This window comes from Camelus ferus, chromosome 2, assembly GCF_009834535.1.
Source record: "Camelus ferus isolate YT-003-E chromosome 2, BCGSAC_Cfer_1.0, whole genome shotgun sequence".
Taxonomy (NCBI): Eukaryota; Metazoa; Chordata; class Mammalia; order Artiodactyla; family Camelidae; genus Camelus; species Camelus ferus.
Genome location: NC_045697.1, coordinates 8,057,164 through 8,071,131, shown reverse-complemented (window position 1 = coordinate 8,071,131; position 13,968 = coordinate 8,057,164).

Genomic DNA, 13,968 nt, shown 5'->3' with positions numbered 1-13,968 from the left:
AAGAGTGATTATTGTAGTGAGTATTTGAGGGGTTGGAATGGCTTGAGGTGGCCTTGCTTCCCTTCCATCTGACCCCACATGTCTGGGTATGAATCACGCTTCCTAGGTTATGGGGTGGGAGTGACAGGTGTTCCCTGAGTGGAACACTGTTCCCTTGGCCACTTTTATGCCCAGATCTCTGGCCACCAGAATCATCCATTTCAGAGAGTGCATTTATTGGAGCAGTTTTCCATTCATCTCTAGGACTTTGCTTAACACAGAGGACAAGACAAGGTGACTTTGGGGTCACTTTATTTTGGGGATAATGCAGGTCATCCATGAGGCTTGCTTTCTCCACCTCAGCAAAGCAGAGTTGCTCTGGAAGGGGCTGGTCCTTAAAGTGAGCAGCTATGTTTCTGATCAACCCAGAAATTTCTTTCAATTTGGTAAGAAAGCTTGGATTGCCACAAGGTTGGCCCATGAGGTTCAGATTGATTCAGCTGAAGTCAAAGGTCAAAATGTTGCAGTCATATTTGGAGTAGTGCATCGCAAGGGCCGGGGGAGTGGGCGGAAGTGCGAGTGCTGGGGGCCCGAGAGCCTGCCACTGACGAGCAGGGGCTTGGTCTCAGCCTTCCAGAGCACCTGTGGTGGTGCCCTTGACGGCAGCAACTCTCTCTCTCTCTCTGGCTAGCTAAGAACCTTCACCTGCCTCTGATTGGGATCAATGCCTAAGTGGCTGTGAACACAGAGAGAGTGTGTCTCAGGAATCACATGTTCCTGACATAGACCAGTGCAGGCACCCAGGAGAAAAAGGTAACTTGGGTCCCAGGAGATGTCGAGTGGTAGGATGTGGCTGGAAGGCAGGAGGATATTTCCCAAGAGGAGAGAGTCACCACTGCCAGCAGCCCCAGTGGGTGTCAGTCTTTTCATAAGCTTGGCCTCAGGGCACTTTCTCTCATAATTTCTATGTGATCAAGGTGGTTTGCTCAGCAGCGCCCGCAGCAACAGCAAGAGGAACACCTGGTCCATAGAAGGACATGGGCAACTTCACCCTAGGGATGAAGGTGGGAGGGACCAGTCCGGGACACGCTGTCAGCATCACATGCCACTTGCTGCGGGTCAGGAGGACATACCTAGCTCAAGTTATCTGGGGAAGGCAGGCTGGGGGACCCTGTCATCCGTGAGCTTCCCCCCAAGTTTTCAGTCCACTGGACGCTGTGCCTGGGATGGAGTTCAGGGCTTGGGTTTGGAGCAGCATCTGGTCACAAAACAAGCCAGCTTTGTTCTGGGGCCAGGGCTCCACTTGCCTCGCGGGGGACCAGCCTGTCTCTCTGCTCAGATAGGGTGGTGCATCCTCCTGGCCTGGGAGAGGCAGCACCACTTTTCGTTCTATAGAAAGATGTGAGGTGTGGTCCCCTCTCCTCAAGGCAGAAAGGCTGCCCTGGAGGGGGGGTTTCTTTTTCTTCTTCTTTTTACTCCATGGGCAGCTTCTGAGAGGGCCAGTTTGTGGCTTGCTAGAACCTTCACAGAAGGTATCTTCCATCTGAAAGATCAACAGGTGACCTCTAGGGAGGGCACAGCCCGGAAGCAGGGGGAAAGCATCTTCTTGGAGCTGCTGGGGAAGATGTTTTGCTGCAACTCTCTCTGCCCTGGAAGCCCAGGCCTCCTCCAGAAGTTATGATCAAACAGGCCAAGACGGAGGCTGCTGTGGACAGGGTCCTGCCCTGGGCGAGGCTGGGTCCATGCCTGCCTAGGAGGTTGGTCTCCCTCCAGGAATTCAAGAACTTCAAGGCTGGGAACCTGCTTCTTTGGCTGTTGTTACTGCTCTTTGTCAAAAATATTTATTTTAATGTTATTTTTCACATAGAATTCCATACCACAGAAGAGTTAAAAAATGTAAAGGAAACGGGTATTTATTTATCAAATATGATGTGCCAGACACATTCTCTATGACGTATCATTTTACTGTATTGTTTTACATTAACCCTGTGAATTAGGTCTCACTACCCCATTTTCAAGATGAATATATTGAGCATGGGTCAAACCCCTCAGTTTACAGGGTTGTGAATCCAGGTGGTGTTTGTTTGGACAGATCCTTCAAATGATGCAACACTGTTTCACTTGGGACAACTCATTCCGTACACTTCAAGTTTTCTTAAATGGCCTACTTAAAATACAATGTGTTTATATATTTATTATCTAAAATAAAAAATGACCTCTTGTAATCTAATAACCTGCGAGGGTGATGGATTGGTCTATTTCATCGTAACTCATATATGGGGAAGCTGAGTCCCCCTAAATGAGTCACCTGCGGGCCCCAGCCTGTGTGGGATGACACAGTATTTGTCTTACAGTCTCTCCTATATCTTAGTGTGACACTCATTTTACTCTGTCCTGCTTTTGTCTGTGGATTACTGATGGAGTGTACTGAGAGGGAAAATGTGCTGGGGACCTTAATTCACCTGTTCAGGACTTCCACTCTGTTTAAGGGCTTTCCCATAATCCCATGTATGCATACTTCTGAAACTAAAAATGATTTTGGAGAGCATGCCCCACGACCCTGTCCCTGGACAGGGGACAGGAGACAGGGGCGGAGCTCAGTGGACTCCCCAGACAGAAAGGCATCAGTGTAGCCAGGTTCCAGAGAGCTAACGGAGTGTTGAAGAACTCAGGGAAAGTGCTCCGTGGTGCCAGGTCTGAAACAGCAGCAGGAGATCTGAAACTCAGCCTTCCTGAAAACTGGAGGAGTTTTCTGCTCTTTCCTATTTTTTCTTCCTTATATATTTAATGAATTTAAAAAATGGGTTAGTTGCACATGGGACAGCTTCATCGTTCCAAGCAGTGTGGACAGACTTTTAGATGGTGACATCATTGTAGAGCTCAGATGCGTTCTTTGCTAAAAGCAGGAAAGCTTCCGGCAGGCTGCAGTTTAATGAGGCAATCTCAGAGCAGCTCAGACTATTGTTTGTCTCTTGCCTTTGTTTGCAAATTCAGCACAACTTCATGAAAACTGCCAGAAAATGACAAGAATCTAGCAAAATTACTCATAACTCAAGGCACTGGGTGAAACCAAACTGTCATCTCCTCTTCCTGTAGCAATTTGAGATGGCCGAGGAGACAGGCGCCTGCACGGGGGTTTACAAGGTCAGGAGAACAGCAGCTCGGCGGAGACATTTTCCACAGCAGTTCTACCTCTGAGACCCAGCACTGTGGGTTCCACAGCTGTGGCTGAAAAATCTCTGCTGCCCAGAAAATTGGCTTGTAAAAGTCACTTTGTGAAAACAGTCCTCAAAAATAAGGTCTCAGTGAGAATAAAGATCATGATTGGGTTTCCAAAACAAAGAAAGAAAAACACTCAATGTCTATTTTTATTAGACATGTAGCAGTTACAAAAGAAGAAAGAAGGAAAAGGAGGAAAAGGCGGAGGAGGAAGAGGAGGAAGAGGAGATTATGGGGAAGCCCTTTAACAACAGTAAAGTTCTGAACATATGAAGTAAGATCTTTGGTGTATTTTCTGTCTCAGGAGACTCCATCACAAGCCACAAACGAATGCAGGGCTAAGTGTCACACTAAGATGTAGGCGAGTATCTCAGAGGGATACAGTTTCATTAAATATAAGTTGAGGTCCCTTAGGGGGATCATTTGGGAGGAGGAGGGCAGGAAGAGGAGGATGGGGAGGAGGAAACAAAGAACATTCTGAGAAATGACTAACTTACGGGTTCAAGGGTGTTATCCACACTGTGGAGATTTCGCCCTCCCAGCACCAGTGTGATGAAAGCGGGAGTAAGTAACACGTGAGGGGCCCCATCCCTTCCCCAAATTCCTTCCCTCACACCCCCCGTGAGAATGTCACCTCTCTGCACTTGAATAATGGGTGACATAGAGAATCATGAAAGAAGCAAGACACGTGACTAGTTGGATTTGGGAGGAAGACATAGGGAAGAGTGTGTGGATGGGGTTGTTCGTGAGGCTAAGAACAGACATGGGAAATGAGACAATTGGGAGGAGATTTTTCAAATTCTTGCTAATCCTCTTGGGAAACATATGGGGTCACCGGAATACCTTATTTCACCATTTTGGATGCTTAACTTTCTTAATGTGACTTTTTTCTTTTTCTTTTATTTTTGACAAAACAATCAGAGTTCTTTACGTGCAGCAGCTACACACAGGCACTCGCTAAGGGCTTTCGCCCCCTGTCTGCAGTCTGTGTAAAGGGAGAGTGCTGTCTGTCTTGGACAGTGGAGCTTAGAGAGGGTAAGTTCATCCCGTACTCGGCTCTGGAGTACATGAAAATGCTGCCCAGACACCAGTGGGGGGTTGTGTTCCACCCCTGTTGCCTGTTGATTCTCTAATGTCTCTTGCTTGTCTTGATCTCCTCTTTGGGGCTGGTGTTTTCTGCCTGATTGGATCTGGAGGTGAGGCTGTGGCCATGGCCAGGCAACGTGGCTCACCAGTGGACCACGTGCGGACGCCAGCTACGTGGGCACCTTGGACTTGGCAACGTAGAGGAGCATTTGAGTTGCCGCTCTTCCCTCGCGTTCCACTGCCCTCTCCCACGCTGGGAAGCCAGGCAGGCGCTCGTTGCTACGGAGGAGCTTCGGCACAGCGGAAGAGGGAACGAAGATGTAAGCGGCCCTGACGTTCTCCAGGGTATGTCAGTTTCTCTGTTATAAACGCACTGCATAGAGCCTTACGCTGACTCTTCTCTTCTTCAGTGTGACGAGTAGCTAGACGAGAAGGGAGCATCGGGGTGGTCCAGGAAGCCAGCTTTGGTCCACCGAGTTGCTCTCGGGGCATCAGGGTAAGTGGAACAAGCACAAGATTGATGATAATAAGGTCTTTCCCGGTCAGTCCAAATATAAGGCTGCTTCCTCACTAGTAAAACAAGGGTACTACTAATAATACTGTCCCTGAGAGACACCCTCAGCCGGTTGCTGCAAAATTGAAAGGGGATCCTTAGAAAGAAGAGATTGGTCGTCAAGACTGAAAGTCCCTCACAGTCAAGTTCCTCACTTGAGATCAGACACATTCTAATTGTCTTCCCCTGAGTCCTAAGGGAGGCTTCTGGAAAATGAGAGCATAAGAACAAGTGTTGTGTGGGCTTTTAGACAATTTAAATCCATAGCATTCAATTTTTCTTAAGTCAAAAACCTGCTGAGATTTGACGAAAACTATGGGAAGCTACTCTCTCTAGCAATTACACGAATGCATGCATTTGCAGGAACTAGCAGTGGATTTCAGGTCCAAATGATCTATTGAAGCCAAGAGATTAGAAACTAACGGCAAAGATCCAAGACATAAAGAATTCGGGGGGATATTTTGGTAATATGGTCAATTTCCAAATGGTTGCTCATCATCTCGAAATTTTCACGAAAGAAATTACGGTAAGACTCTAAAGCTGGGTAGACCCTGGGATCCTTAACCACGGGTCACAAGGAAGGGTGATTTCTATATGGAAAGCAGACCTGAAACAGGAAAACCAGAAAGAAGTGCCTCAAATTCTCCTTTGCTTTTAGAACAAAATGCCGAGTCCATAAGGCTGTCATAAGGGCCTCGCGCGCTTGGGTCTCCAGCGGCCAGGGAATGCTCACCTCCTTCCATTCTGCCTGAGCTCCCGGCACACCGACCTCTAGCATTTGCTTGAGCATTAAATACTTCCTTGCACCAGAGCTTAGCAGCTCAGTCCCTTATCCTAGAAACGTTCTTCCTTCATCTAATGCTAAGATAGACACCTTTTCATCCTCTAATCAACTTGTCAGAGAAGACTTTATTGATCACTTTTCTCTAAAATAACCCACCTTCACCCCAAACTCAGTGTTTAGTGTCTCCTTCAGAGCTCTACCTGCAGGCTGTAATTAATTTGATTCTTTAAGAATAGTAGCTAACATATACTGGGCACTTACCACATACCAGGCTCTAACATTATAGAATTTAATCCTCACAACAACTTTAAGACACAAGTCTTATTCTTATTCCCTTTTAACAGATAATTGGAAACTGAGACACAAAGAGGTTAAGTAACTTGTCCAAGGTCACACAGTTAGAAAGAGGGGAACACAGAATTCAAACCCACTTCTTCTTGCTGGACCCCATTCCTGTTCTGACTTGCTGTTGCGTCTTCCCTCTCTGTCCCCACTAGGAGGAAGGTTCCAAGGGCGGACGCCCCTCCTGACCTTACTGTGGCATCTTGGAACAGTGTGTGCACATACTCTGTGGTGAGATATTTGTTGAAGAAATAAATGAAAGGAAGGAGGAGGGTCTCTAGAACCTCTCAGAAGAAGGAACTTGAGAGGTCAGGTCTGGGAAGTAAACATGAGGCTCACAGAGCAGATAAAAGGGAGGGAAATTTACTTTGGATTCAGGGCTCCATACTTAGTTAATTCAGGGTTTTGTCTAAATCCTTTGCCTGATCCAAACCTCGTTTTCCTCAGTGTTGTCGATATTGCGGTTTATGTCAAGTACTGAGCCCACAGCAGGGCCTCGGTGTGTTGCAGTGGGTGTGACAAGTGGGGAGAAAAAGAGAGGGGGAGAAAATGGGGAGGAAGAAAGTGAGATGGAAATCAGATTCACTTCGTTGAACTTGTATAAGCATAAAACGTTATTTTATCAACTATACATTTCTAAGTAAATCTTAAATGGTCAATCTCGTAAGTCTTAGATACTGTGGTCTATTTTGGAGTCAAGATTCTGGAATTTTTATTACTGCTCCATAACCTGTGGTGTGCTGGTACACGTCTAACAGCTGGCTCTTGGGGCAGGGACCAGGGCTGGTTCCCAGCCATTGTTGATTTCCATGTCATAAACAATTTCCATTGTGACTGGCAAGCTACCAAAGTGACATCCCTGAACACAGCGTCAGCTCTTACATGCCAGTGCGAGCTGGTTCCAGTGTACCTCTTGCAATGTAATATTATTTCAACCCTGCAGAAATTCTCTCTCTGAGACTCAGTTTCATGGTCCATAAAATGGGTGTATTAGTAGGTGCCTCCCTAATCTGGGGCTGTTAGGCTGATTAAATGTGAAAATTCATGGAACTGCCAAGCACAGTGCCTGAAACACAGCAGTGAAAAATGAATATTGGTCTTTGATTTTTAAAGATAATTGAAGGCTAAAAATTCAAAAAATTTCCCCAAGGTTGTATTGATAGAAAAGTGGAAAGAGAAATCAGTTCTCTTAGGAGAAACAATATTTATCTTACTTCTTCACCTTCTTTTTTATTCAATCTCCATAATAATCTGAACATTTTTCCTTGGCTCTCATTTCCTCTGACTAGAGCTGTCTAGTCAAGTGAAGAAAGGGCGAAATAAATGAGAAGCAATAACTATGTTCCCTGCACCATGTTTGCTTTATAAATAAAATGAATCTGTCAGAACATTCTGTCTGATAAAATAACATAGCCAAGACCCTAAATTTGAATTTATAGGATCTTAAATATAAGGATCAGGATTTTAATAAAAAGTTTAAACCTTGATTTATGACAAGTTGCAAAACAACTGACTATACACACAGAGATTTGTACATGTGTGTGTATATGTATATATATATGTATATATACACACATATGTGTACACATCCATATATTCATATTTATACATAGACCTCTATGTGTTCGTATATATTAAGTCACAATTTTTTATTCACAAATTTTTATGTAATTTGGAACAAGCAGACCAAAAAATAATACGTTTATTGATTCATTTTTTCATTCATCTATTTATTCATCCCCTGAGTCATTTACGCCTCAGATCTTTGTGGAATATCTGCACATGTGAGACACTGGGCCAGGCAAGAGGACAAACCGAGATGAATTTAAGGGTCCCCTGAACTGTAGGAATTAACCAACTCCTAGGAAGATAGAAATATGTAGAGATAATTACAAGTCAGAAAGGAGCAGAGCATCATGATGAAAGTGAAAGAGGGAGGCACACAAAGTTTGTCATCCTCAATTTTGTAAAGTAATGATTTCGCAGGGAACCAAGTGGAGGGGAGCACTGCACTTTATTATATACTTACCTTGAAGGACTTGCTCCAAATAATTCAGCACAGAATTGTCTCTTTGAGAGCCCATCACCAAGTATTACCCAAAACTTATTACACCTTCTTGGATTCAAAGTCTGACACTTAACGTGGTGATACACCTGGGGGCCTGTAGATGGCAGGCTTCACTCATTGTTCCTATGGATTTTATTCACACCTGTCGGATGCCCTGTTAAACTTTGGGTCACAGACGTCTAACCCGCCATCTAGCACTGCTCTGCCAGTGAGCTACGTATTTATTTACCTGATGCGTCTTAAAAACCTTGTGGTGCCACACATTTTTCATGTCAGGAAATTTTAATGTTCCTGAGCATTTTGTGAGTACAGCTCATAAATGTGTGTGTAGGCAAGGCTTCAGATTGAAAGAGTTTTGATCTTCGAATGCAAACAAGGAATTATTTAAGAAAAAAAGTTGATGCTGTAGAAAAATCAGGTAAATTGAAAGTAGAGGCCACTAACCCCGAACATAAACATGCCTGCTAAGCACAGGCACTCTTTGCAACACCCCCACACCTGTCCCTTCTCTGAGATTAAGGAAATTTGTGAGCACTTGGCCTCAGGGCTGGAATTATTTTAACTAAGCAAGCATTTGTTGACTTTCTACTAGGTTCAAGACATTGCATTAGGTGATAAGGGAATATATATTTGAATAAGCATAAAAACCTGCCTTTGAGACTCATAATTTTGGGAAGGAGACTGATAATGAGGCAGCTAGAATGTTACATCAGAAATTCCAGCAAGGTGCTACGGGAGTGGATACTACACCTCATAATGGTGGATAAAATATTTGTGGAAAAGTTGGAATTATAATTGGCTGAGGGATTATGCATAGAAACTTCACGGGCAGTTCTGAAGATAAAGCACTCCAAATATTTGCATTGTTTGGACAAAACATATTTTGCAAGTTCCTTGGAGGCAAAAACTGTGTGCCCTGTTTTCTCCCCCACCCCCTCCATTTTATGTAACATATAAGGAAACGTTTGTGATATTCAGTGAAATTGAACATTAGATTTCATGGCCAACAAATCTACATAATCCCAAAATAAATGAGACTCTATCTTACATGCAACTGACTCTATTTCTTCAAATAATTATATACATATACATGTGTATATATATATATATATATATAAAATCACATTAAAATATACCTATTTGGCAACTTTACAGTTTTAAATGTTTGCTTACTGTAAAAAAGTTGCAAAATTCAGAAAAAATATTAGATAGTCATAAAAGTAGCCTATAATCCTACCTCTCTGATAAGGCTATTCCTCATATTTCAGTGTTAAATAAACTTTGTTTAAACAAGCATGCTAATAGCATGATGTCTACATTTATTAAAAATGACCAAAATCAGACTAAAATTATTGACACACAAAGTCAGTCATGAGCACAGTGACATTTTCCTGCCTTGGTAAAAATTATAAGTGATCAATGAAAATGATTTCTAACTTGAAACTAGAAAACATAATATGCATTTTTCCCTAGTGGCATCTCAGCGTTGAGTCTTGTACCTAAAAGATTTAAGTCCCAGATAAAATGAGTTATTTGTTGGGTAGTTGCTTCTCTTCCTGAAACTCTATTTCCTTTTCTCTAAAGTGATGTCGTCACGGACTCTCACTTGTGAGGCTGAAGGGACCTCACACAGCAGGTGCCTGTGAAGGATAACTCCCTCCCTGCCTCTCTTTATGTAGAGAGTCCCTTTTCTCTTGCTCACTGAGAATTTCTGAGAAGCTTGTCAACATTGCCCCAGTAAGGATTTCTCAGCCTCAGCGCTATTGATATAGGGTCAGATGAATTTCGTTATGGGGGCTGCAGGATGCTGTGTGATGTTTATCAGTATCTCTGTTCTCTGCTCAAGAGAGGCCAGGGGCAACCTTTGTAGTTGTGGCAATCAGAAATGTTTTCAGACATTGTCAAGTGTCTTCTTGGGGACAGAATCACCACAAATGGAGAATCACTGCCCTTGTTCCTTAAAGGATGACTGCTCAGTGATGTGGTGGATGGCAGACATCTTTCTAACAGACTCATGCTGTGCACTGTTGGTGTGTACAGCTGTGACGCTGGCTGAGTGTCCTCAGGCCCTGACCTCCCCAACTTTATTAAGCAGGTGCTGTGACCCCTTACTGCCCTCCCTCCATCACACAGATCATGAGAAGTCTTGGACACAATAGTTTACGTCTCAGCATCATTTTTCCCATATAGCTCATGAGATCTATGACTCTATGTTGTCACAGGTTCATTGTCTGGTTTGCCTTGGGTAAATACTTCACCCATTGAATTGCCGTCTCCCAAACTGTGCACCACTCTATCCAAGGGGGCTTCTGTCTTGGGTCCTGCTTAGTAGTCTGGTTTCCCACTGGCACTGCCCTACACCCCAAGCTGCTTGGCTGAGAATCGGCATCTTTCATAGTTTGGAATCATCTCCAGGAAACTAGGTCTCAATATTCTCAGTGACTGATACAGAAGTCTTATATATATATATATATATATATACACACACACACACACACACACACACACACACACACATACACACACATACACACACACACACACACATAAAATTTAGAATTCTTGGAAGGAGGGGTCCTATTGTTTGACTGTGACTGTGGTGGACATCTCTATGAAATAATGACAGCAAAGTTCCATCAAGATATGAGCTAAACCATGCCGTTTATACTTGTCTGTTACTTTTATTTTCTATCTTGATTATCTTTCTCTGTCATTTTATGATTTTACAGCGTGTATACAATTATGACTTATGTGTCTTCATTTACTTGGGTGACTTCAAGCATGTTTGACAGTCCTGTCATGTTTCTTACTCTAAGAGCCCTGCCTGATGCAAGGGAATGGGGCTCTTCACAGCCCTAGCCACCATTCCATTCTCCTTTCTGACAGCTTTATGATTTTCATGCCTAGCTAGATGTTCATTTGAAAATAGGATGACCTCTGAGAAACACCTCATCACCACCTCCATGAAATGATACATCCTTTCCACCAAGAACTCCCTATTCAGTATATCTGCACCTGCCCATGCTATTGGGCATCCTTGGACATTAAATTCAGTCTAAGTAATGTAAAACTTTTCATTATAATGTATATTGAACTTCTGGACTGACCACCATCCCAAATCTGTTTTTGACCATATCAGATTCCTTTATTCAGGTGTTTCTAGATTCCACTTTAATTTTTTCCTCTCATGAGTTCTAGAACCTAGTGTTAGTTAATATTCCTCAAAAAGCAGAATCTCAGAGCCTGAGAGTCCAGGTCAGTGATTGAGTAGGAAGACTATAAACTCACCTTTTCCCACAGACACACCCAAACTACAAATACATATAGAACAAATATCTCTAAGAATGACCTGAAGTCTAGAAGGTCAGATTTTCTACAACAAAGGATATTTTTAAAAGGCCACATGGAGGTGGGAGAAGGGGCAGAGATGCAGTCTAGTCAGAACCCATGCTCCCGATATGGAGACCCACAAGAAGGGAGAATATTACAGCTGCAGAGATCTCCCCTGAGGAACAAGGGGTCTAAGCCCCATATCAGGGTCCCCACCCCAGGGACCTTCACTGGGAAGACAAGTTCCATAACATCTGGCTCTGAAAGCCATCAGGGCTCATGGGGGGTGGGCAGAAGACTGTGGGAAACTGAGAACCTGCTGTTGCAGGATTTGCACGGAAGCTCACCCACTCCAAGTTCCAAAGCAGAGTCAGCACCAAGAAGAACACCCGAGTCATATGAGATTGAGATTCATTGACTAATTTTATGACATGTGCCAGAGAGGCAGGGATCTAACAGAACTTTCTCTGGGGATGGAAGTTCTGGTGAGTGTCATGTCTTTTCTTTTCTTCTGTTTTTAAATATCCTTCAGCTAACAGTTGCAGCCAAGATTTATAGGGTGGACACTGTCGCCATCCACCAATGCATCTGCAATAGCCATGGTTGAATCATGCAGACAGCTGGGCCAGGGCCTGCCCAGCCCACCAGCATGCCTACAACAATCATCAGCCAACCACCACAGGAGGGCACATGCAGCCCACAAAGAGGTATCCCTGGAGCACTTGGCCTCAGGGACCAGGGGAGATGGTGCCACCAGGCCCCACAAGATACCTTTTATGTAAGACCACTTTTTCTAGACTGGGAAACATAGCTGATATACCAATACACAGAAACAAATAAAAAGAGTTTGGCAAACTGAGGAGACAAAGGTGTAGCTTCCACATTTAAAAAAAAAAAAAAAAAAAAAAAAGACAAAACCTTAGGAAAAAACTAAAAAATATAGGTGTTTACCAGATAAAGGGTTTGGAATAATAGTCCTAAAGATGTTCACTGAACTGAGGGGGTGATTGGAAGAATGCAGTGAATGCTTCAACAAAAAGATAGTAAATATAAAAAATAACCAATCAGAACTAAGAATACAACTGAAATGAAGGGTACACTAGAATGAATCAATGACAGATTAGAAGATGCAGAATGAATCAGTGACCTCAAAGGCAGGGTAGCAGAAGTGCTGCAACTGATGCAGTAAGAATAAAAACAAATTTACAAAAATGAGGATAGTTTAAGAGACCTCTGGAACAACATCAAGTATACTAACATTCATATTTTAGGGATGCCAGAAGGGGAAGCACATGAGAGAAAGGAACAGAACACCTATCTGAAAAAATAATGGCTGAAAGTTTTCTTAACCTGATGAAGGAAACATACAAGTCCAGGAAGCACAGTGTCCCAAATAAGATAAACTCAAACAGACCCACACCAATACACATTATAATCAAAATGTTAAAAGTTAAAGATAAAGAAGGAATCTTAAAAGCAGCCAGAGAAAGACAATTGTTTACAAATTCGGGAATCCCTATGACAATTAGCTGATTTTTTCAGCAGAAACTGTATAGGACAGAAGGGACTGGCACAATATATTCAAAGTGCCAAAAGAAAAAAAAAACTTCTTATAACAAAAAATGCTCTACCTAACAAGGTTATTATTCAGAATTAAAGGAGAGATAAATAGTTTTCCAGGCAAGTATAAGCTAAAAGAGTTCACTGACACTAATCCAGCCTTACAAGAAATGTTAAAGGGACTTCTTTAAATGGAAAATAAAAAGCTACACTAGAAACAAGAAAATTATAAGAGCAAAAATCTACTGGTAAAGGAAAAACATACAATAAAGGTAGTGGAACATCTATAAAGCTTGTATGAGGGTTAAAAGACAAAAGTAGTATAATAATATTTATGTAAAAAACTAGTTAAGTGACATACAAAATAAAAACATAAAATATGATGTCTTATATATATAGGTTGTTATATATGAACTTCATAAAAACCACAAACTGAAAACCTAAAACAGATAGATACACAAAAAATAGAAAAGAATATGAACATAACACTAGAGTCATCAATTCACAAGGAAAGAGAAGAAAAAAGGAACACAGAAGAACTACACAAACAGAACACAAGTAAAAAAAAGGCAGTAAGTACATTCCTGTTGATAATTACGTTAGAGTAAATGGACTAAATCCTTGAATCAAAAGACATAGGATCACTGAACAGATTTTTAAAAAATCCGTATATATATTTATTGCCTATAAGAGACTCACTTCAAATCTAAAGACACACAGACTGAAAGTGAATGAATGACAAAGATATTCCAAGCACATGGAAACAAGAAGAAAATTGAGGTAACAATACTTATATCAGGCAAAATGAACTTTAAAACAAAACCTATAACAAGAAACAAAGACAGGCATTACATAATAATACAGGTATCAATCCAACAAGAGAATATAATTGTAAATATATATGCACCCAGCATAGAAGAACCTAAATATACAAAACAAATATTAACAGACATAAAGGGAGAGAAAGACAGTAATACAATATTTAGAACTTTAACACCCACTTACATAAATTTATAGATAACCCAGATCAATAGAAGATCAATAAGG